The sequence below is a fragment of the Podarcis muralis genome, chromosome 9, assembly GCF_964188315.1.
Source record: "Podarcis muralis chromosome 9, rPodMur119.hap1.1, whole genome shotgun sequence".
NCBI lineage: Eukaryota > Metazoa > Chordata > Lepidosauria > Squamata > Lacertidae > Podarcis > Podarcis muralis.
Window position 1 is genome coordinate 67,352,064 of NC_135663.1, and position 21,195 is coordinate 67,373,258.

Here is a 21,195-nt window from a genome sequence, read left to right on the forward strand (position 1 = left end):
GGGTCAGAATTTCAGCAAAAATCTGACTTTTGGCAATTCGCTCAAAAATGATGCCAGAAGCTTGGAAATGCTCCCCTGAAAAGTTTGGCAGTCGAAACAGAAGGCTTTTTATCACAGGACAAGAAATCAGCCCTCAACAACTTAACCGGCGGAAAATATTTTTTTGAAAAAATCCCTAAGCCCCGGGGTCAGAATTTCAGCAAAAATCTGACATTTGGCAATTCATTCAAAAATGATGCCAGAAGCTTGCAAATGCTCCCCTGAAAGGTTTGGCAGTCGAAACAGAAGGCTTTATATCACAGGACAAGAAATCAGCCCTCAACAACTTAACCGGCGGAAAATATTTTTTTGAAAAAATCCCTAAGCCCCGGGGTCACAATTTCAGCAAAAATCTGACTTTTGGCAATTCACTCAAAAATGATGCCAGAAGCTTGCAAATGCTCCCCTGAAAGGTTTGGCAGTCGAAACAGAAGGCTTTTTATCACAGGACAAGAAATCAGCCCTCAACAACTTAACCGGCGGAAAATATTTTTTTGAAAAAATCCCTAAGCCCCGGGGTCAGAATTTCAGCAAAAATCTGACATTTGGCAATTCATTCAAAAATGATGCCAGAAGCTTGCAAATGCTCCCCTGAAAGGTTTGGCAGTCGAAACAGAAGGCTTTATATCACAGGACAAGAAATCAGCCCTCAACAACTTAACCGGCGGAAAATATTTTTTTGAAAAAATCCCTAAGCCCCGGGGTCACAATTTCAGCAAAAATCTGACTTTTGGCAATTCACTCAAAAATGATGCCAGAAGCTTGCAAATGCTCCCCTGAAAGGTTTGGCAGTCGAAACAGAAGGCTTTTTATCACAGGACAAGAAATCAGCCCTCAACAACTTAACCGGCGGAAAATATTTTTTTGAAAAAATCCCTAAGCCCCGGGGTCAGAATTTCAGCAAAAATCTGACATTTGGCAATTCACTCAAAAATGATGCCAGAAGCTTGCAAATGCTCCCCTGAAAGGTTTGGCAGTCGAAACAGAAGGCTTTTTATCACAGGACAAGAAAACAGCCCTCAACAACTTAACCGGCGGAAAATATTTTTTTGAAAAAATCCCTAAGCCCCGGGGTCAGAATTTCAGCAAAAATCTGACTTTTGGCAATTCGCTCAAAAATGATGCCAGAAGCTTGCAAATGCTCCCCTGAAAGGATTGGCAGTCGAAACAGAAGGCTTTTTATCACAGGACAAGAAATCAGCCCTCAACAACTTAACCGCCGGATAATATTTTTTTGAAAAAATCCCTAAGCCCCGGGGTCAGAATTTCAGCAAAAATCTGACTTTTGGCAATTCGCTCAAAAATGATGCCAGAAGCTTGGAAATGCTCCCCTGAAAGGTTTGGCAGTCGAAACAGAAGGCTTTTTATCACAGGACAAGAAATCAGCCCTCAACAACTTAACCGGCGGAAAATATTTTTTTGAAAAAATCCCTAAGCCCCGGGGTCAGAATTTCAGCAAAAATCTGACATTTGGCAATTCATTCAAAAATGATGCCAGAAGCTTGCAAATGCTCCCCTGAAAGGTTTGGCAGTCGAAACAGAAGGCTTTATATCACAGGACAAGAAATCAGCCCTCAACAACTTAACCGGCGGAAAATATTTTTTTGAAAAAATCCCTAAGCCCCGGGGTCACAATTTCAGCAAAAATCTGACTTTTGGCAATTCACTCAAAAATGATGCCAGAAGCTTGCAAATGCTCCCCTGAAAGGTTTGGCAGTCGAAACAGAAGGCTTTTTATCACAGGACAAGAAATCAGCCCTCAACAACTTAACCGGCGGAAAATATTTTTTTGAAAAAATCCCTAAGCCCCGGGGTCAGAATTTCAGCAAAAATCTGACTTTTGGCAATTCGCTCAAAAATGATGCCAGAAGCTTGCAAATGCTCCCCTGAAAGGTTTGGCAGTCGAAACAGAAGGCTTTTTATCACAGGACAAGAAATCAGCCCTCAACAACTTAACCGGCGGAAAATATTTTTTTGAAAAAATCCCTAAGCCCCGGGGTCAGAATTTCAGCAAAAATCTGACTTTTGGCAATTCACTCAAAAATGATGCCAGAAGCTTGCAAATGCTCCCCTGAAAGGATTGGCAGTCGAAACAGAAGGCTTTTTATCACAGGACAAGAAATCAGCCCTCAACAACTTAACCGCCGGATAATATTTTTTTGAAAAAATCCCTAAGCCCCGGGGTCAGAATTTCAGCAAAAATCTGACTTTTGGCAATTCGCTCAAAAATGATGCCAGAAGCTTGGAAATGCTCCCCTGAAAGGTTTGGCAGTCGAAACAGAAGGCTTTTTATCACAGGACAAGAAATCAGCCCTCAACAACTTAACCGGCGGAAAATATTTTTTTGAAAAAATCCCTAAGCCCCGGGGTCAGAATTTCAGCAAAAATCTGACATTTGGCAATTCATTCAAAAATGATGCCAGAAGCTTGCAAATGCTCCCCTGAAAGGTTTGGCAGTCGAAACAGAAGGCTTTATATCACAGGACAAGAAATCAGCCCTCAACAACTTAACCGGCGGAAAATATTTTTTTGAAAAAATCCCTAAGCCCCGGGGTCACAATTTCAGCAAAAATCTGACTTTTGGCAATTCACTCAAAAATGATGCCAGAAGCTTGCAAATGCTCCCCTGAAAGGTTTGGCAGTCGAAACAGAAGGCTTTTTATCACAGGACAAGAAATCAGCCCTCAACAACTTAACCGGCGGAAAATATTTTTTTGAAAAAATCCCTAAGCCCCGGGGTCAGAATTTCAGCAAAAATCTGACTTTTGGCAATTCGCTCAAAAATGATGCCAGAAGCTTGCAAATGCTCCCCTGAAAGGTTTGGCAGTCGAAACAGAAGGCTTTTTATCACAGGACAAGAAATCAGCCCTCAACAACTTAACCGGCGGAAAATATTTTTTTGAAAAAATCCCTAAGCCCCGGGGTCAGAATTTCAGCAAAAATCTGACTTTTGGCAATTCACTCAAAAATGATGCCAGAAGCTTGCAAATGCTCCCCTGAAAGGTTTGGCAGTCGAAACAGAAGGCTTTTTATCACAGGACAAGAAATCAGCCCTCAACAACTTAACCGGCGGAAAATATTTTTTTGAAAAAATCCCAAAGCCCCGGGGTCAGAATTTCAGCAAAAATCTGACTTTTGGCAATTCACTCAAAAATGATGCCAGAAGCTTGGAAATGCTCCCCTGAAAGGTTTGGCAGTCGAAACAGAAGGCTTTTTATCACAGGACAAGAAATCAGCCCTCAACAACTTAACCGCCGGAAAATATTTTTTTGAAAAAATCCCTAAGCCCCAGGGTCACAATTTCAGCAAAAATCTGACTTTTGGCAATTCGCTCAAAAATGATGCCAGAAGCTTGCAAATGCTCCCCTGAAAGGTTTGGCAGTCGAAACAGAAGGCTTTTTATCACAGGACAAGAAATCAGCCCTCAACAACTTAACCGCCGGAAAATATTTTTTTGAAAAAATCCCTAAGCCCCGGGGTCAGAATTTCAGCAAAAATCTGACTTTTGGCAATTCACTCAAAAATGGTACCAACCGGTTGCAAATGCTCCCCTGAAAGGTTTGGCAGTCGAAACAGAAGGCTTTTTATCACAGGACAAGAAATCAGCCCTCAACAACTTAACCGGCCGAAAATATTTTTCTGAAAAAATCCCTAAGCCCCGGGGTCAGAATTTCAGCAAAAATCTGACTTTTGGCAATTCACTCAAAAATGATGCCAGAAGCTTGCAAATGCTCCCCTGAAAGGTTTGGCAGTCGAAACAGAAGGCTTTTTATCACAGGACAAGAAATCAGCCCTCAACAACTTAACCGGCGGAAAATATTTTTTTGAAAAAATCCCAAAGCCCCGGGGTCACAATTTCAGCAAAAATCTGACTTTTGGCAATTCACTCAAAAAGGATGCCAGAAGCTTGCAAATGCTCCCCTGAAAGGTTTGGAAGTCGAAACAGAAGGCTTTTTATCACAGGACAAGAAATCAGCCCTCAACAACTTAACCGGCCGAAAATATTTTTCTGAAAAAATCCCTAAGCCCCGGGGTCAGAATTTCAGCAAAAATCTGACTTTTGGCAATTCGCTCAAAAATGATGCCAGAAGCTTGGAAATGCTCCCCTGAAAGGTTTGGCAGTCGAAACAGAAGGCTTTTTATCACAGGACAAGAAATCAGCCCTCAACAACTTAACCGCCGGAAAATATTTTTTTGAAAAAATCCCTAAGCCCCGGGGTCAGAATTTCAGCAGAAATCTGACTTTTGGCAATTCACTCAAAAATGATGCCAGAAGCTTGCAAATGCTCCCCTGAAAGGTTTGGCAGTCGAAACAGAAGGCTTTTAATCACAGGACAAGAAATCAGCCCTCAACAACTTAACCGGCGGAAAATATTTTTTTGAAAAAATCCCTAAGCCCCGGGTTCAGAATTTCAGCAAAAATCTGACTTTTGGCAATTCACTCAATAATGATGCCAGAAGCTTGGAAATGCTCCCCTGAAAGGTTTGGCAGTCGAAACAGAAGGCTTTTTATCACAGGACAAGAAATCAGCCCTCAACAACTTAACCGGCGGAAAATATTTTTTTGAAAAAATCCCTAAGCCCCGGGGTCAGAATTTCAGCAAAAATCTGACTTTTGGCAATTCACTCAAAAATGGTACCAACCGGTTGCAAATGCTCCCCTGAAAGGTTTGGCAGTCGAAACAGAAGGCTTTTTATCACAGGACAAGAAATCAGCCCTCAACAACTTAACCGGCCGAAAATATTTTTCTGAAAAAATCCCTAAGCCCCGGGGTCAGAATTTCAGCAAAAATCTGACTTTTGGCAATTCGCTCAAAAATGATGCCAGAAGCTTGCAAATGCTCCCCTGAAAGGTTTGGCAGTCGAAACAGAAGGCTTTTTATCACAGGACAAGAAATCAGCCCTCAACAACTTAACCGGCGGAAAATATTTTTTTGAAAAAAATCCCAAAGCCCCGGGGTCAGAATTTCAGCAAAAATCTGACTTTTGGCAATTCACTCAAAAATGATGCCAGAAGCTTGCAAATGCTCCCCTGAAAGGATTGGCAGTCGAAACAGAAGGCTTTTTATCACAGGACAAGAAATCAGCCCTCAACAACTTAACCGCCGGATAATATTTTTTTGAAAAAATCCCTAAGCCCCGGGGTCAGAATTTCAGCAAAAATCTGACTTTTGGCAATTCGCTCAAAAATGATGCCAGAAGCTTGGAAATGCTCCCCTGAAAGGTTTGGCAGTCGAAACAGAAGGCTTTTTATCACAGGACAAGAAATCAGCCCTCAACAACTTAACCGGCGGAAAATATTTTTTTGAAAAAATCCCTAAGCCCCGGGGTCAGAATTTCAGCAAAAATCTGACATTTGGCAATTCATTCAAAAATGATGCCAGAAGCTTGCAAATGCTCCCCTGAAAGGTTTGGCAGTCGAAACAGAAGGCTTTATATCACAGGACAAGAAATCAGCCCTCAACAACTTAACCGGCGGAAAATATTTTTTTGAAAAAATCCCTAAGCCCCGGGGTCACAATTTCAGCAAAAATCTGACTTTTGGCAATTCACTCAAAAATGATGCCAGAAGCTTGCAAATGCTCCCCTGAAAGGTTTGGCAGTCGAAACAGAAGGCTTTTTATCACAGGACAAGAAATCAGCCCTCAACAACTTAACCGGCGGAAAATATTTTTTTGAAAAAATCCCTAAGCCCCGGGGTCAGAATTTCAGCAAAAATCTGACTTTTGGCAATTCGCTCAAAAATGATGCCAGAAGCTTGCAAATGCTCCCCTGAAAGGTTTGGCAGTCGAAACAGAAGGCTTTTTATCACAGGACAAGAAATCAGCCCTCAACAACTTAACCGGCGGAAAATATTTTTTTGAAAAAATCCCTAAGCCCCGGGGTCAGAATTTCAGCAAAAATCTGACATTTGGCAATTCATTCAAAAATGATGCCAGAAGCTTGCAAATGCTCCCCTGAAAGGTTTGGCAGTCGAAACAGAAGGCTTTATATCACAGGACAAGAAATCAGCCCTCAACAACTTAACCGGCGGAAAATATTTTTTTGAAAAAATCCCTAAGCCCCGGGGTCACAATTTCAGCAAAAATCTGACTTTTGGCAATTCACTCAAAAATGATGCCAGAAGCTTGCAAATGCTCCCCTGAAAGGTTTGGCAGTCGAAACAGAAGGCTTTTTATCACAGGACAAGAAATCAGCCCTCAACAACTTAACCGGCGGAAAATATTTTTTTGAAAAAATCCCTAAGCCCCGGGGTCAGAATTTCAGCAAAAATCTGACTTTTGGCAATTCGCTCAAAAATGATGCCAGAAGCTTGCAAATGCTCCCCTGAAAGGTTTGGCAGTCGAAACAGAAGGCTTTTTATCACAGGACAAGAAATCAGCCCTCAACAACTTAACCGGCGGAAAATATTTTTTTGAAAAAATCCCTAAGCCCCGGGGTCAGAATTTCAGCAAAAATCTGACTTTTGGCAATTCACTCAAAAATGATGCCAGAAGCTTGCAAATGCTCCCCTGAAAGGTTTGGCAGTCGAAACAGAAGGCTTTTTATCACAGGACAAGAAATCAGCCCTCAACAACTTAACCGGCGGAAAATATTTTTTTGAAAAAATCCCAAAGCCCCGGGGTCAGAATTTCAGCAAAAATCTGACTTTTGGCAATTCACTCAAAAATGATGCCAGAAGCTTGGAAATGCTCCCCTGAAAGGTTTGGCAGTCGAAACAGAAGGCTTTTTATCACAGGACAAGAAATCAGCCCTCAACAACTTAACCGCCGGAAAATATTTTTTTGAAAAAATCCCTAAGCCCCAGGGTCACAATTTCAGCAAAAATCTGACTTTTGGCAATTCGCTCAAAAATGATGCCAGAAGCTTGCAAATGCTCCCCTGAAAGGTTTGGCAGTCGAAACAGAAGGCTTTTTATCACAGGACAAGAAATCAGCCCTCAACAACTTAACCGCCGGAAAATATTTTTTTGAAAAAATCCCTAAGCCCCGGGGTCAGAATTTCAGCAAAAATCTGACTTTTGGCAATTCACTCAAAAATGGTACCAACCGGTTGCAAATGCTCCCCTGAAAGGTTTGGCAGTCGAAACAGAAGGCTTTTTATCACAGGACAAGAAATCAGCCCTCAACAACTTAACCGGCCGAAAATATTTTTCTGAAAAAATCCCTAAGCCCCGGGGTCAGAATTTCAGCAAAAATCTGACTTTTGGCAATTCACTCAAAAATGATGCCAGAAGCTTGCAAATGCTCCCCTGAAAGGTTTGGCAGTCGAAACAGAAGGCTTTTTATCACAGGACAAGAAATCAGCCCTCAACAACTTAACCGGCGGAAAATATTTTTTTGAAAAAATCCCAAAGCCCCGGGGTCACAATTTCAGCAAAAATCTGACTTTTGGCAATTCACTCAAAAAGGATGCCAGAAGCTTGCAAATGCTCCCCTGAAAGGTTTGGAAGTCGAAACAGAAGGCTTTTTATCACAGGACAAGAAATCAGCCCTCAACAACTTAACCGGCCGAAAATATTTTTCTGAAAAAATCCCTAAGCCCCGGGGTCAGAATTTCAGCAAAAATCTGACTTTTGGCAATTCGCTCAAAAATGATGCCAGAAGCTTGGAAATGCTCCCCTGAAAGGTTTGGCAGTCGAAACAGAAGGCTTTTTATCACAGGACAAGAAATCAGCCCTCAACAACTTAACCGCCGGAAAATATTTTTTTGAAAAAATCCCTAAGCCCCGGGGTCAGAATTTCAGCAGAAATCTGACTTTTGGCAATTCACTCAAAAATGATGCCAGAAGCTTGCAAATGCTCCCCTGAAAGGTTTGGCAGTCGAAACAGAAGGCTTTTAATCACAGGACAAGAAATCAGCCCTCAACAACTTAACCGGCGGAAAATATTTTTTTGAAAAAATCCCTAAGCCCCGGGTTCAGAATTTCAGCAAAAATCTGACTTTTGGCAATTCACTCAATAATGATGCCAGAAGCTTGGAAATGCTCCCCTGAAAGGTTTGGCAGTCGAAACAGAAGGCTTTTTATCACAGGACAAGAAATCAGCCCTCAACAACTTAACCGGCGGAAAATATTTTTTTGAAAAAATCCCTAAGCCCCGGGGTCAGAATTTCAGCAAAAATCTGACTTTTGGCAATTCACTCAAAAATGGTACCAACCGGTTGCAAATGCTCCCCTGAAAGGTTTGGCAGTCGAAACAGAAGGCTTTTTATCACAGGACAAGAAATCAGCCCTCAACAACTTAACCGGCCGAAAATATTTTTCTGAAAAAATCCCTAAGCCCCGGGGTCAGAATTTCAGCAAAAATCTGACTTTTGGCAATTCGCTCAAAAATGATGCCAGAAGCTTGCAAATGCTCCCCTGAAAGGTTTGGCAGTCGAAACAGAAGGCTTTTTATCACAGGACAAGAAATCAGCCCTCAACAACTTAACCGGCGGAAAATATTTTTTTGAAAAAAATCCCAAAGCCCCGGGGTCAGAATTTCAGCAAAAATCTGACTTTTGGCAATTCGCTCAAAAATGATGCCAGAAGCTTGGAAATGCTCCCCTGAAAGGTTTGGCAGTCGAAACAGAAGGCTTTTTATCACAGGACAAGAAATCAGCCCTCAACAACTTAACCGCCGGAAAATATTTTTTTGAAAAAATCCCTAAGCCCCGGGGTCAGAATTTCAGCAGAAATCTGACTTTTGGCAATTCACTCAAAAATGATGCCAGAAGCTTGGAAATGCTCCCCTGAAAGGTTTGGCAGTCGAAACAGAAGGCTTTTAATCACAGGACAAGAAATCAGCCCTCAACAACTTAACCGGCGGAAAATATTTTTTTGAAAAAATCCCTAAGCCCCGGGGTCAGAATTTCAGCAAAAATCTGACTTTTGGCAATTCGCTCAAAAATGATGCTAGAAGCTTGCAAATGCTCCCCTGAAAGCTTTGGCAGTCGAAACAGAAGGCTTTTTATCACAGGACAAGAAATCAGCCCTCAACAACTTAACCGGCGGAAAATATTTTTTTGAAAAAATCCCTAAGCCCCGGGGTCAGAATTTCAGCAAAAATCTGACTTTTGGCAATTCACTCAAAAATGATGCCAGAAGCTTGCAAATGCTCCCCTGAAAGGTTTGGCAGTCGAAACAGAAGGCTTTTTATCACAGGACAAGAAATCAGCCCTCAACAACTTAACCGGCGGAAAATATTTTTTTGAAAAAATCCCAAAGCCCCGGGGTCAGAATTTCAGCAAAAATCTGACTTTTGGCAATTCACTCAAAAATGATGCCAGAAGCTTGGAAATGCTCCCCTGAAAGGTTTGGCAGTCGAAACAGAAGGCTTATTATCACAGGACAAGAAATCAGCCCTCAACAACTTAACCGCCGGAAAATATTTTTTTGAAAAAATCCCTAAGCCCCAGGGTCACAATTTCAGCAAAAATCTGACTTTTGGCAATTCGCTCAAAAATGATGCCAGAAGCTTGCAAATGCTCCCCTGAAAGGTTTGGCAGTCGAAACAGAAGGCTTTTTATCACAGGACAAGAAATCAGCCCTCAACAACTTAACCGGCGGAAAATATTTTTTTGAAAAAATCCCTAAGCCCCGGGGTCAGAATTTCAGCAAAAATCTGACTTTTGGCAATTCACTCAAAAATGATGCCAGAAGCTTGCAAATGCTCCCCTGAAAGGTTTGGCAGTCGAAACAGAAGGCTTTTTATCACAGGACAAGAAATCAGCCCTCAACAACTTAACCGGCGGAAAATATTTTTTTGAAAAAATCCCAAAGCCCCGGGGTCAGAATTTCAGCAAAAATCTGACTTTTGGCAATTCACTCAAAAATGATGCCAGAAGCTTGGAAATGCTCCCCTGAAAGGTTTGGCAGTCGAAACAGAAGGCTTTTTATCACAGGACAAGAAATCAGCCCTCAACAACTTAACCGCCGGAAAATATTTTTTTGAAAAAATCCCTAAGCCCCAGGGTCACAATTTCAGCAAAAATCTGACTTTTGGCAATTCGCTCAAAAATGATGCCAGAAGCTTGCAAATGCTCCCCTGAAAGGTTTGGCAGTCGAAACAGAAGGCTTTTTATCACAGGACAAGAAATCAGCCCTCAACAACTTAACCGCCGGAAAATATTTTTTTGAAAAAATCCCTAAGCCCCGGGGTCAGAATTTCAGCAAAAATCTGACTTTTGGCAATTCACTCAAAAATGGTACCAACCGGTTGCAAATGCTCCCCTGAAAGGTTTGGCAGTCGAAACAGAAGGCTTTTTATCACAGGACAAGAAATCAGCCCTCAACAACTTAACCGGCCGAAAATATTTTTCTGAAAAAATCCCTAAGCCCCGGGGTCAGAATTTCAGCAAAAATCTGACTTTTGGCAATTCACTCAAAAATGATGCCAGAAGCTTGCAAATGCTCCCCTGAAAGGTTTGGCAGTCGAAACAGAAGGCTTTTTATCACAGGACAAGAAATCAGCCCTCAACAACTTAACCGGCGGAAAATATTTTTTTGAAAAAATCCCAAAGCCCCGGGGTCACAATTTCAGCAAAAATCTGACTTTTGGCAATTCACTCAAAAAGGATGCCAGAAGCTTGCAAATGCTCCCCTGAAAGGTTTGGAAGTCGAAACAGAAGGCTTTTTATCACAGGACAAGAAATCAGCCCTCAACAACTTAACCGGCCGAAAATATTTTTCTGAAAAAATCCCTAAGCCCCGGGGTCAGAATTTCAGCAAAAATCTGACTTTTGGCAATTCGCTCAAAAATGATGCCAGAAGCTTGGAAATGCTCCCCTGAAAGGTTTGGCAGTCGAAACAGAAGGCTTTTTATCACAGGACAAGAAATCAGCCCTCAACAACTTAACCGCCGGAAAATATTTTTTTGAAAAAATCCCTAAGCCCCGGGGTCAGAATTTCAGCAGAAATCTGACTTTTGGCAATTCACTCAAAAATGATGCCAGAAGCTTGCAAATGCTCCCCTGAAAGGTTTGGCAGTCGAAACAGAAGGCTTTTAATCACAGGACAAGAAATCAGCCCTCAACAACTTAACCGGCGGAAAATATTTTTTTGAAAAAATCCCTAAGCCCCGGGTTCAGAATTTCAGCAAAAATCTGACTTTTGGCAATTCACTCAATAATGATGCCAGAAGCTTGGAAATGCTCCCCTGAAAGGTTTGGCAGTCGAAACAGAAGGCTTTTTATCACAGGACAAGAAATCAGCCCTCAACAACTTAACCGGCGGAAAATATTTTTTTGAAAAAATCCCTAAGCCCCGGGGTCAGAATTTCAGCAAAAATCTGACTTTTGGCAATTCACTCAAAAATGGTACCAACCGGTTGCAAATGCTCCCCTGAAAGGTTTGGCAGTCGAAACAGAAGGCTTTTTATCACAGGACAAGAAATCAGCCCTCAACAACTTAACCGGCCGAAAATATTTTTCTGAAAAAATCCCTAAGCCCCGGGGTCAGAATTTCAGCAAAAATCTGACTTTTGGCAATTCGCTCAAAAATGATGCCAGAAGCTTGCAAATGCTCCCCTGAAAGGTTTGGCAGTCGAAACAGAAGGCTTTTTATCACAGGACAAGAAATCAGCCCTCAACAACTTAACCGGCGGAAAATATTTTTTTGAAAAAAATCCCAAAGCCCCGGGGTCAGAATTTCAGCAAAAATCTGACTTTTGGCAATTCGCTCAAAAATGATGCCAGAAGCTTGCAAATGCTCCCCTGAAAGGTTTGGCAGTCGAAACAGAAGGCTTTTTATCACAGGACAAGAAATCAGCCCTCAACAACTTAACCGGCGGAAAATATTTTTTTGAAAAAAATCCCTAAGCCCCGGGGTCAGAATTTCAGCAGAAATCTGACTTTTGGCAATTCACTCAAAAATGATGCCAGAAGCTTGGAAATGCTCCCCTGAAAGGTTTGGCAGTCGAAACAGAAGGCTTTTAATCACAGGACAAGAAATCAGCCCTCAACAACTTAACCGGCGGAAAATATTTTTTTGAAAAAAATCCCTAAGCCCCGGGGTCAGAATTTCAGCAAAAATCTGACTTTTGGCAATTCGCTCAAAAATGATGCCAGAAGCTTGCAAATGCTCCCCTGAAAGGTTTGGCAGTCGAAACAGAAGGCTTTTTATCACAGGACAAGAAATCAGCCCTCAACAACTTAACCGGCGGAAAATATTTTTTTGAAAAAATCCCTAAGCCCCGGGGTCAGAATTTCAGCAAAAATCTGACTTTTGGCAATTCACTCAAAAATGATGCCAGAAGCTTGCAAATGCTCCCCTGAAAGGTTTGGCAGTCGAAACAGAAGGCTTTTTATCACAGGACAAGAAATCAGCCCTCAACAACTTAACCGGCGGAAAATATTTTTTTGAAAAAATCCCAAAGCCCCGGGGTCAGAATTTCAGCAAAAATCTGACTTTTGGCAATTCACTCAAAAATGATGCCAGAAGCTTGGAAATGCTCCCCTGAAAGGTTTGGCAGTCGAAACAGAAGGCTTTTTATCACAGGACAAGAAATCAGCCCTCAACAACTTAACCGCCGGAAAATATTTTTTTGAAAAAATCCCTAAGCCCCAGGGTCACAATTTCAGCAAAAATCTGACTTTTGGCAATTCGCTCAAAAATGATGCCAGAAGCTTGCAAATGCTCCCCTGAAAGGTTTGGCAGTCGAAACAGAAGGCTTTTTATCACAGGACAAGAAATCAGCCCTCAACAACTTAACCGCCGGAAAATATTTTTTTGAAAAAATCCCTAAGCCCCGGGGTCAGAATTTCAGCAAAAATCTGACTTTTGGCAATTCACTCAAAAATGGTACCAACCGGTTGCAAATGCTCCCCTGAAAGGTTTGGCAGTCGAAACAGAAGGCTTTTTATCACAGGACAAGAAATCAGCCCTCAACAACTTAACCGGCGGAAAATATTTTTTTGAAAAAATCCCAAAGCCCCGGGGTCACAATTTCAGCAAAAATCTGACTTTTGGCAATTCACTCAAAAAGGATGCCAGAAGCTTGCAAATGCTCCCCTGAAAGGTTTGGAAGTCGAAACAGAAGGCTTTTTATCACAGGACAAGAAATCAGCCCTCAACAACTTAACCGGCCGAAAATATTTTTCTGAAAAAATCCCTAAGCCCCGGGGTCAGAATTTCAGCAAAAATCTGACTTTTGGCAATTCGCTCAAAAATGATGCCAGAAGCTTGGAAATGCTCCCCTGAAAGGTTTGGCAGTCGAAACAGAAGGCTTTTTATCACAGGACAAGAAATCAGCCCTCAACAACTTAACCGCCGGAAAATATTTTTTTGAAAAAATCCCTAAGCCCCGGGGTCAGAATTTCAGCAGAAATCTGACTTTTGGCAATTCACTCAAAAATGATGCCAGAAGCTTGCAAATGCTCCCCTGAAAGGTTTGGCAGTCGAAACAGAAGGCTTTTAATCACAGGACAAGAAATCAGCCCTCAACAACTTAACCGGCGGAAAATATTTTTTTGAAAAAATCCCTAAGCCCCGGGTTCAGAATTTCAGCAAAAATCTGACTTTTGGCAATTCACTCAATAATGATGCCAGAAGCTTGGAAATGCTCCCCTGAAAGGTTTGGCAGTCGAAACAGGAGGCTTTTTATCACAGGACAAGAAATCAGCCCTCAACAACTTAACCGGCGGAAAATATTTTTTTGAAAAAATCCCTAAGCCCCGGGGTCAGAATTTCAGCAAAAATCTGACTTTTGGCAATTCACTCAAAAATGGTACCAACCGGTTGCAAATGCTCCCCTGAAAGGTTTGGCAGTCGAAACAGAAGGCTTTTTATCACAGGACAAGAAATCAGCCCTCAACAACTTAACCGGCCGAAAATATTTTTCTGAAAAAATCCCTAAGCCCCGGGGTCAGAATTTCAGCAAAAATCTGACTTTTGGCAATTCGCTCAAAAATGATGCCAGAAGCTTGCAAATGCTCCCCTGAAAGGTTTGGCAGTCGAAACAGAAGGCTTTTTATCACAGGACAAGAAATCAGCCCTCAACAACTTAACCGGCGGAAAATATTTTTTTGAAAAAAATCCCAAAGCCCCGGGGTCAGAATTTCAGCAAAAATCTGACTTTTGGCAATTCGCTCAAAAATGATGCCAGAAGCTTGGAAATGCTCCCCTGAAAGGTTTGGCAGTCGAAACAGAAGGCTTTTTATCACAGGACAAGAAATCAGCCCTCAACAACTTAACCGCCGGAAAATATTTTTTTGAAAAAATCCCTAAGCCCCGGGGTCAGAATTTCAGCAGAAATCTGACTTTTGGCAATTCACTCAAAAATGATGCCAGAAGCTTGGAAATGCTCCCCTGAAAGGTTTGGCAGTCGAAACAGAAGGCTTTTAATCACAGGACAAGAAATCAGCCCTCAACAACTTAACCGGCGGAAAATATTTTTTTGAAAAAAATCCCTAAGCCCCGGGGTCAGAATTTCAGCAAAAATCTGAGTTTTGGCAATTCACTCAATAATGATGCCAGAAGCTTGGAAATGCTCCCCTGAAAGGTTTGGCAGTCAAAACAGAAGGCTTTTTATCAAAGGACAAAAAATCAGCCCTCAACAACTTAACCGGCGGAAAATAATTTTTTGAAAAAATCCCAAAGCCCCGGGGTCACAATTTCAGCAAAAATCTGACTTTTGGCAATTCACTCAAAAATGATGCCAGAAGCTTGGAAATGCTCCCCTGAAAGGTTTGGCAGTCGAAACAGAAGGCTTTTTATCACAGGACAAGAAATCAGCCCTCAACAACTTAACCGGCGGAAAATATTTTTTTAAAAAAATCCCAAAGCCCCGGGGTCACAATTTCAGCAAAAATCTGACTTTTGGCAATTCACTCAAAAATGATGCCAGAAGCTTGCAAATGCTCCGCTGAAAGGTTTGGCAGTCGAAACAGAAGGCTTTTTATCACAGGACAAGAAATCAGCCCTCAACAACTTAACCGGCGGAAAATATTTTTTTGAAAAAATCCCTAAGCCCCGGGGTCAGAATTTCAGCAAAAATCTGACTTTTGGCAATTCGCTCAAAAATGATGCCAGAAGCTTGCAAATGCTCCCCTGAAAGGTTTGGCAGTCGAAACAGAAGGCTTTTTATCACAGGACAAGAAATCAGCCCTCAACAACTTAACCGGCGGAAAATATTTTTTTGAAAAAATCCCTAAGCCCCGGGGTCAGAATTTCAGCAGAAATCTGACTTTTGGCAATTCACTCAAAAATGGTACCAACCGGTTGCAAATGCTCCCCTGAAAGGTTTGGCAGTCGAAACAGAAGGCTTTTTATCACAGGACAAGAAATCAGCCCTCAACAACTTAACCGGCCGAAAATATTTTTCTGAAAAAATCCCTAAGCCCCGGGGTCAGAATTTCAGCAAAAATCTGACTTTTGGCAATTCACTCAAAAATGATGCCAGAAGCTTGCAAATGCTCCCCTGAAAGGTTTGGCAGTCGAAACAGAAGGCTTTTTATCACAGGACAAGAAATAAGCCCTCAACAACTTAACCGGCGGAAAATATTTTTTTGAAAAAATCCTAAAGCCCCGGGTTCAGAATTTCAGCAAAAATCTGACTTTTGGCAATTCACTCAAAAATGATGCCAGAAGCTTGCAAATGCTCCCCTGAAAGGTTTGGCAGTCGAAACAGAAGGCTTTTTATCACAGGACAAGAAATCAGCCCTCAACAACTTAACCGGCGGAAAATATTTTTTTGAAAAAATCCCTAAGCCCCGGGGTCAGAATTTCAGCAAAAATCTGACTTTTGGCAATTCACTCAAAAATGATGCCAGAAGCTTGGAAATGCTCCCCTGAAAGGTTTGGCAGTCGAAACAGAAGGCTTTTTATCACAGGACAAGAAATCAGCCCTCAACAACTTAACCGGCGGAAAATATTTTTTTGAAAATATCCATAAGCCCCAGGGTCACAATTTCAGCAAAAATCTGACTTTTGGCAATTCACTCAAAAATGATGCCAGAAGCTTGCAAATGCTCCCATGAAAGGTTTGGCAGTCGAAACAGAAGGCTTTTTATCACAGGACAAGAAATCAGCCCTCAACAACTTAACCGGCGGAAAATATTTTTTTGAAAAAATCCGTAAGCCCCGGGGTCAGAATTTCAGCAAAAATCTGACTTTTGGCAATTCACTCAGAAATGATGCCAGAAGCTTGCAAATGCTCCCCTGAAAGGTTTGGCAGTCGAAACAGAAGGCTTTTTATCACAGGACAAGAAATCAGCCCTCAACAACTTAACCGGCGGAAAATATTTTTTTGAAAAAATCCCTAAGCCCCGGTGTCAGAATTTCAGCAAAAATCTGACTTTTGGCAATTCACTCAAAAATGATGCCAGAAGCTTGCAAATGCTCCCCTGAAAGGTTTGGCAGTCGAAACAGAAGGCTTCTTATCACAGGACAAGAAATCAGCCCTCAACAACTTAACCGGCGGAAAATATTTTTTTGAAAAAATCCCAAAGCCCCGGGGGTCACAATTTCAGCAAAAATCTGACTTTTGGCAATTCGCTCAAAAATGGTACCAACCGGTTGCAAATGCTCCCCTGAAAGGTTTGGCAGTCGAAACAGAAGGCTTTTTATCACAGGACAAGAAATCAGCCCTCAACAACTTAACCGGCCGAAAATATTTTTCTGAAAAAATCCCTAAGCCCCGGGGTCAGAATTTCAGCAAAAATCTGACTTTTGGCAATTCACTCAAAAATGATGCCAGAAGCTTGCAAATGCTCCCCTGAAAGGTTTGGCAGTCGAAACAGAAGGCTTTTTATCACAGGACAAGAAATAAGCCCTCAACAACTTAACCGGCGGAAAATATTTTTTTGAAAAAATCCTAAAGCCCCGGGGTCACAATTTCAGCAAAAATCTGACTTTTGGCAATTCACTCAAAAATGATGCCAGAAGCTTGCAAATGCTCCCCTGAAAGGTTTGGCAGTCGAAACAGAAGGCTTTTTATCACAGGACAAGAAATCAGCCCTCAACAACTTAACCGGCGGAAAATATTTTTTTGAAAAAATCCCTAAGCCCCGGGGTCAGAATTTCAGCAAAAATCTGACTTTTGGCAATTCACTCAAAAATGATGCCAGAAGCTTGGAAATGCTCCCCTGAAAGGTTTGACAGTCGAAACAGAAGGCTTTTTATCACAGGACAAGAAATCAGCCCTCAACAACTTAACCGGCGGAAAATATTTTTTTGAAAATATCCCTAAGCCCCAGGGTCACAATTTCAGCAAAAATCTGACTTTTGGCAATTCACTCAAAAATGATGCCAGAAGCTTGCAAATGCTCCCCTGAAAGGTTTGGCAGTCGAAACAGAAGGCTTTTTATCACAGGACAAGAAATCAGCCCTCAACAACTTAACCGGCGGAAAACATTTTTTTGAAAAAATCCTAAAGCCCCGGGGTCACAATTTCAGCAAAAATCTGACTTTTGGCAATTCACTCAAAAATGATGCCAGAAGCTTGCAAATGCTCCCCTGAAAGGTTTGGCAGTCGAAACAGAAGGCTTTTTATCACAGGACAAGAAATCAGCCCTCAACAACTTAACCGGCGGAAAATATTTTTTTGAAAAAATCCCTAAGCCCCGGGGTCAGAATTTCAGCAAAAATCTGACTTTTGGCAATTCACTCAGAAATGATGCCAGAAGCTTGCAAATGCTCCCCTGAAAGGTTTGGCAGTCGAAACAGAAGGCTTCTTATCACAGGACAAGAAATCAGCCCTCAACAACTTAACCGGCGGAAAATATTTTTTTGAAAAAATCCCAAAGCCCCGGGGGTCACAATTTCAGCAAAAATCTGACTTTTGGCAATTCGCTCAAAAATGGTACCAACCGGTTGCAAATGCTCCCCTGAAAGGTTTGGCAGTCGAAACAGAAGGCTTTTTATCACAGGACAAGAAATCAGCCCTCAACAACTTAACCGGCCGAAAATATTTTTCTGAAAAAATCCCTAAGCCCCGGGGTCAGAATTTCAGCAAAAATCTGACTTTTGGCAATTCACTCAAAAATGATGCCAGAAGCTTGCAAATGCTCCCCTGAAAGGTTTGGCAGTCGAAACAGAAGGCTTTTTATCACAGGACAAGAAATCAGCCCTCAACAACTTAACCGGCGGAAAATATTTTTTTGAAAAAATCCTAAAGCCCCGGGGTCACAATTTCAGCAAAAATCTGACTTTTGGCAATTCACTCAAAAATGATGCCAGAAGCTTGCAAATGCTCCCCTGAAAGGTTTGGCAGTCGAAACAGAAGGCTTTTTATCACAGGACAAGAAATCAGCCCTCAACAACTTAACCGGCGGAAAATATTTTTTTGAAAAAATCCCTAAGCCCCGGGGTCAGAATTTCAGCAAAAATCTGACTTTTGGCAATTCACTCAAAAATGATGCCAGAAGCTTGGAAATGCTCCCCTGAAAGGTTTGACAGTCGAAACAGAAGGCTTTTTATCACAGGACAAGAAATCAGCCCTCAACAACTTAACCGGCGGAAAATATTTTTTTGAAAATATCCCTAAGCCCCAGGGTCACAATTTCAGCAAAAATCTGACTTTGGCAATTCACTCAAAAATGATGCCAGAAGCTTGCAAATGCTCCCCTGAAAGGTTTGGCAGTCGAAACAGAAGGCTTTTTATCACAGGACAAGAAATCAGCCCTCAACAACTTAACCGGCGGAAAATATTTTTTTGAAAAAATCCTAAAGCCCCGGGGTCACAATTTCAGCAAAAATCTGACTTTTGGCAATTCACTCAAAAATGATGCCAGAAGCTTGCAAATGCTCCCCTGAAAGGTTTGGCAGTCGAAACAGAAGGCTTTTTATCACAGGACAAGAAATCAGCCCTCAACAACTTAACCGGCGGAAAATATTTTTTTGAAAATATCCCTAAGCCCCAGGGTCACAATTTCAGCAAAAATCTGACTTTTGGCAATTCACTCAAAAATGATGCCAGAAGCTTGCAAATGCTCCCATGAAAGGTTTGGCAGTCGAAACAGAAGGCTTTTTATCACAGGACAAGAAATCAGCCATCAACAACTTAACCGGCGGAAAACATTTTTTTGAAAAAATCCTAAAGCCCCGGGGTCACAATTTCAGCAAAAATCTGACTTTTGGCAATTCACTCAAAAATGATGCCAGAAGCTTGCAAATGCTCCCCTGAAAGGTTTGGCAGTCGAAACAGAAGGCTTTTTATCACAGGACAAGAAATCAGCCCTCAACAACTTAACCGGCGGAAAATATTTTTTTGAAAAAATCCCTAAGCCCCGGGGTCAGAATTTCAGCAAAAATCTGACTTTTGGCAATTCACTCAAAAATGATGCCAGAAGCTTGCAAATGCTCCCCTGAAAGGTTTGGCAGTCGAAACAGAAGGCTTTTTATCACAGGACAAGAAATCAGCCCTCAACAACTTAACCGGCGGAAAATATTTTTTTGAAAAAATCCCAAAGCCCCGGGGTCAGAATTTCAGCAAAAATCTGACTTTTGGCAATTCACTCAAAAATGATGCCAGAAGCTTGCAAATGCTCCCCTGAAAGGTTTGGCAGTCGAAACAGAAGGCTTCTTATCACAGGACAAGAAATCAGCCCTCAACAACTTAACCGGCGGAAAATATTTTTTTGAAAAAATCCCAAAGCCCCGGGGGTCACAATTTCAGCAAAAATCTGACTTTTGGCAATTCGCTCAAAAATGGTACCAACCGGTTGCAAATGCTCCCCTGAAAGGTTTGGCAGTCGAAACAGAAGGCTTTTTATCACAGGACAAGAAATCAGCCCTCAACAACTTAACCGGCCGAAAATATTTTTCTGAAAAAATCCCTAAGCCCCGGGGTCAGAATTTCAGCAAAAATCTGACTTTTGGCAATTCACTCAAAAATGATGCCAGAAGCTTGCAAATGCTCCCCTGAAAGGTTTGGCAGTCGAAACAGAAGGCTTTTTATCACAGGACAAGAAATAAGCCCTCAACAACTTAACCGGCGGAAAATATTTTTTTGAAAAAATCCTAAAGCCCCGGGGTCACAATTTCAGCAAAAATCTGACTTTTGGCAATTCACTCAAAAATGATGCCAGAAGCTTGCAAATGCTCCCCTGAAAGGTTTGGCAGTCGAAACAGAAGGCTTTTTATCACAGGACAAGAAATCAGCCCTCAACAACTTAACCGGCGGAAAATATTTTTTTGAAAAAATCCCTAAGCCCCGGGGTCAGAATTTCAGCAAAAATCTGACTTTTGGCAATTCACTCAAAAATGATGCCAGAAGCTTGGAAATGCTCCCCTGAAAGGTTTGACAGTCGAAACAGAAGGCTTTTTATCACAGGACAAGAAATCAGCCCTCAACAACTTAACCGGCGGAAAATATTTTTTTGAAAATATCCCTAAGCCCCAGGGTCACAATTTCAGCAAAAATCTGACTTTTGGCAATTCACTCAAAAATGATGCCAGAAGCTTGCAAATGCTCCCATGAAAGGTTTGGCAGTCGAAACAGAAGGCTTTTTATCACAGGACAAGAAATCAGCCATCAACAACTTAACCGGCGGAAAATATTTTTTTGAAAAAATCCCTAAGCCCCGGGGTCAGAATTTCAGCAAAAATCTGACTTTTGGCAATTCACTCAAAAATGATGCCAGAAGCTTGCATATGCTCCCCTGAAAGGTTTGGCAGTCGAAACATAAGGCTTTTTATCACAGGACAAGAAATCAGCCCTCAACAACTTAACCGGTGGAAAATATTTTTTTGAAAAAATCCCTAAGCCCCGGGGTCAGAATTTCAGCCAAAAATCTGACTTTTGGCAATTCACTCAAAAATGATGCCAGAAGCTTGCAAATGCTCCCCTGAAAGGTTTGGCAGTCGAAACAGAAGGCTTTTTATCACAGGACAAGAAATCAGCCCTCAACAACTTAACCGGCGGAAAATATTTTTTTGAAAAAATCCCAAAGCCCCGGGGTCACAATTTCAGCAAAAATCTGACTTTTGGCAATTCACTCAAAAATGATGCCAGAAGCTTGGAAATGCTCCCCTGAAAGGTTTGGCAGTCGAAACAGAAGGCTTTTTATCACAGGACAAGAAATCAGCCCTCAACAACTTAACCGGCGGAAAATATTTTTTTGAAAAAATCCCTAAGCCCCGGGGTCAGAATTTAAGCAAAAATCTGACTTTTGGTGATTCACTAAAAAATGATGCCAGAAGCTTGTAAATGCTCCCCTGAAAGGATTGGCAGTCGA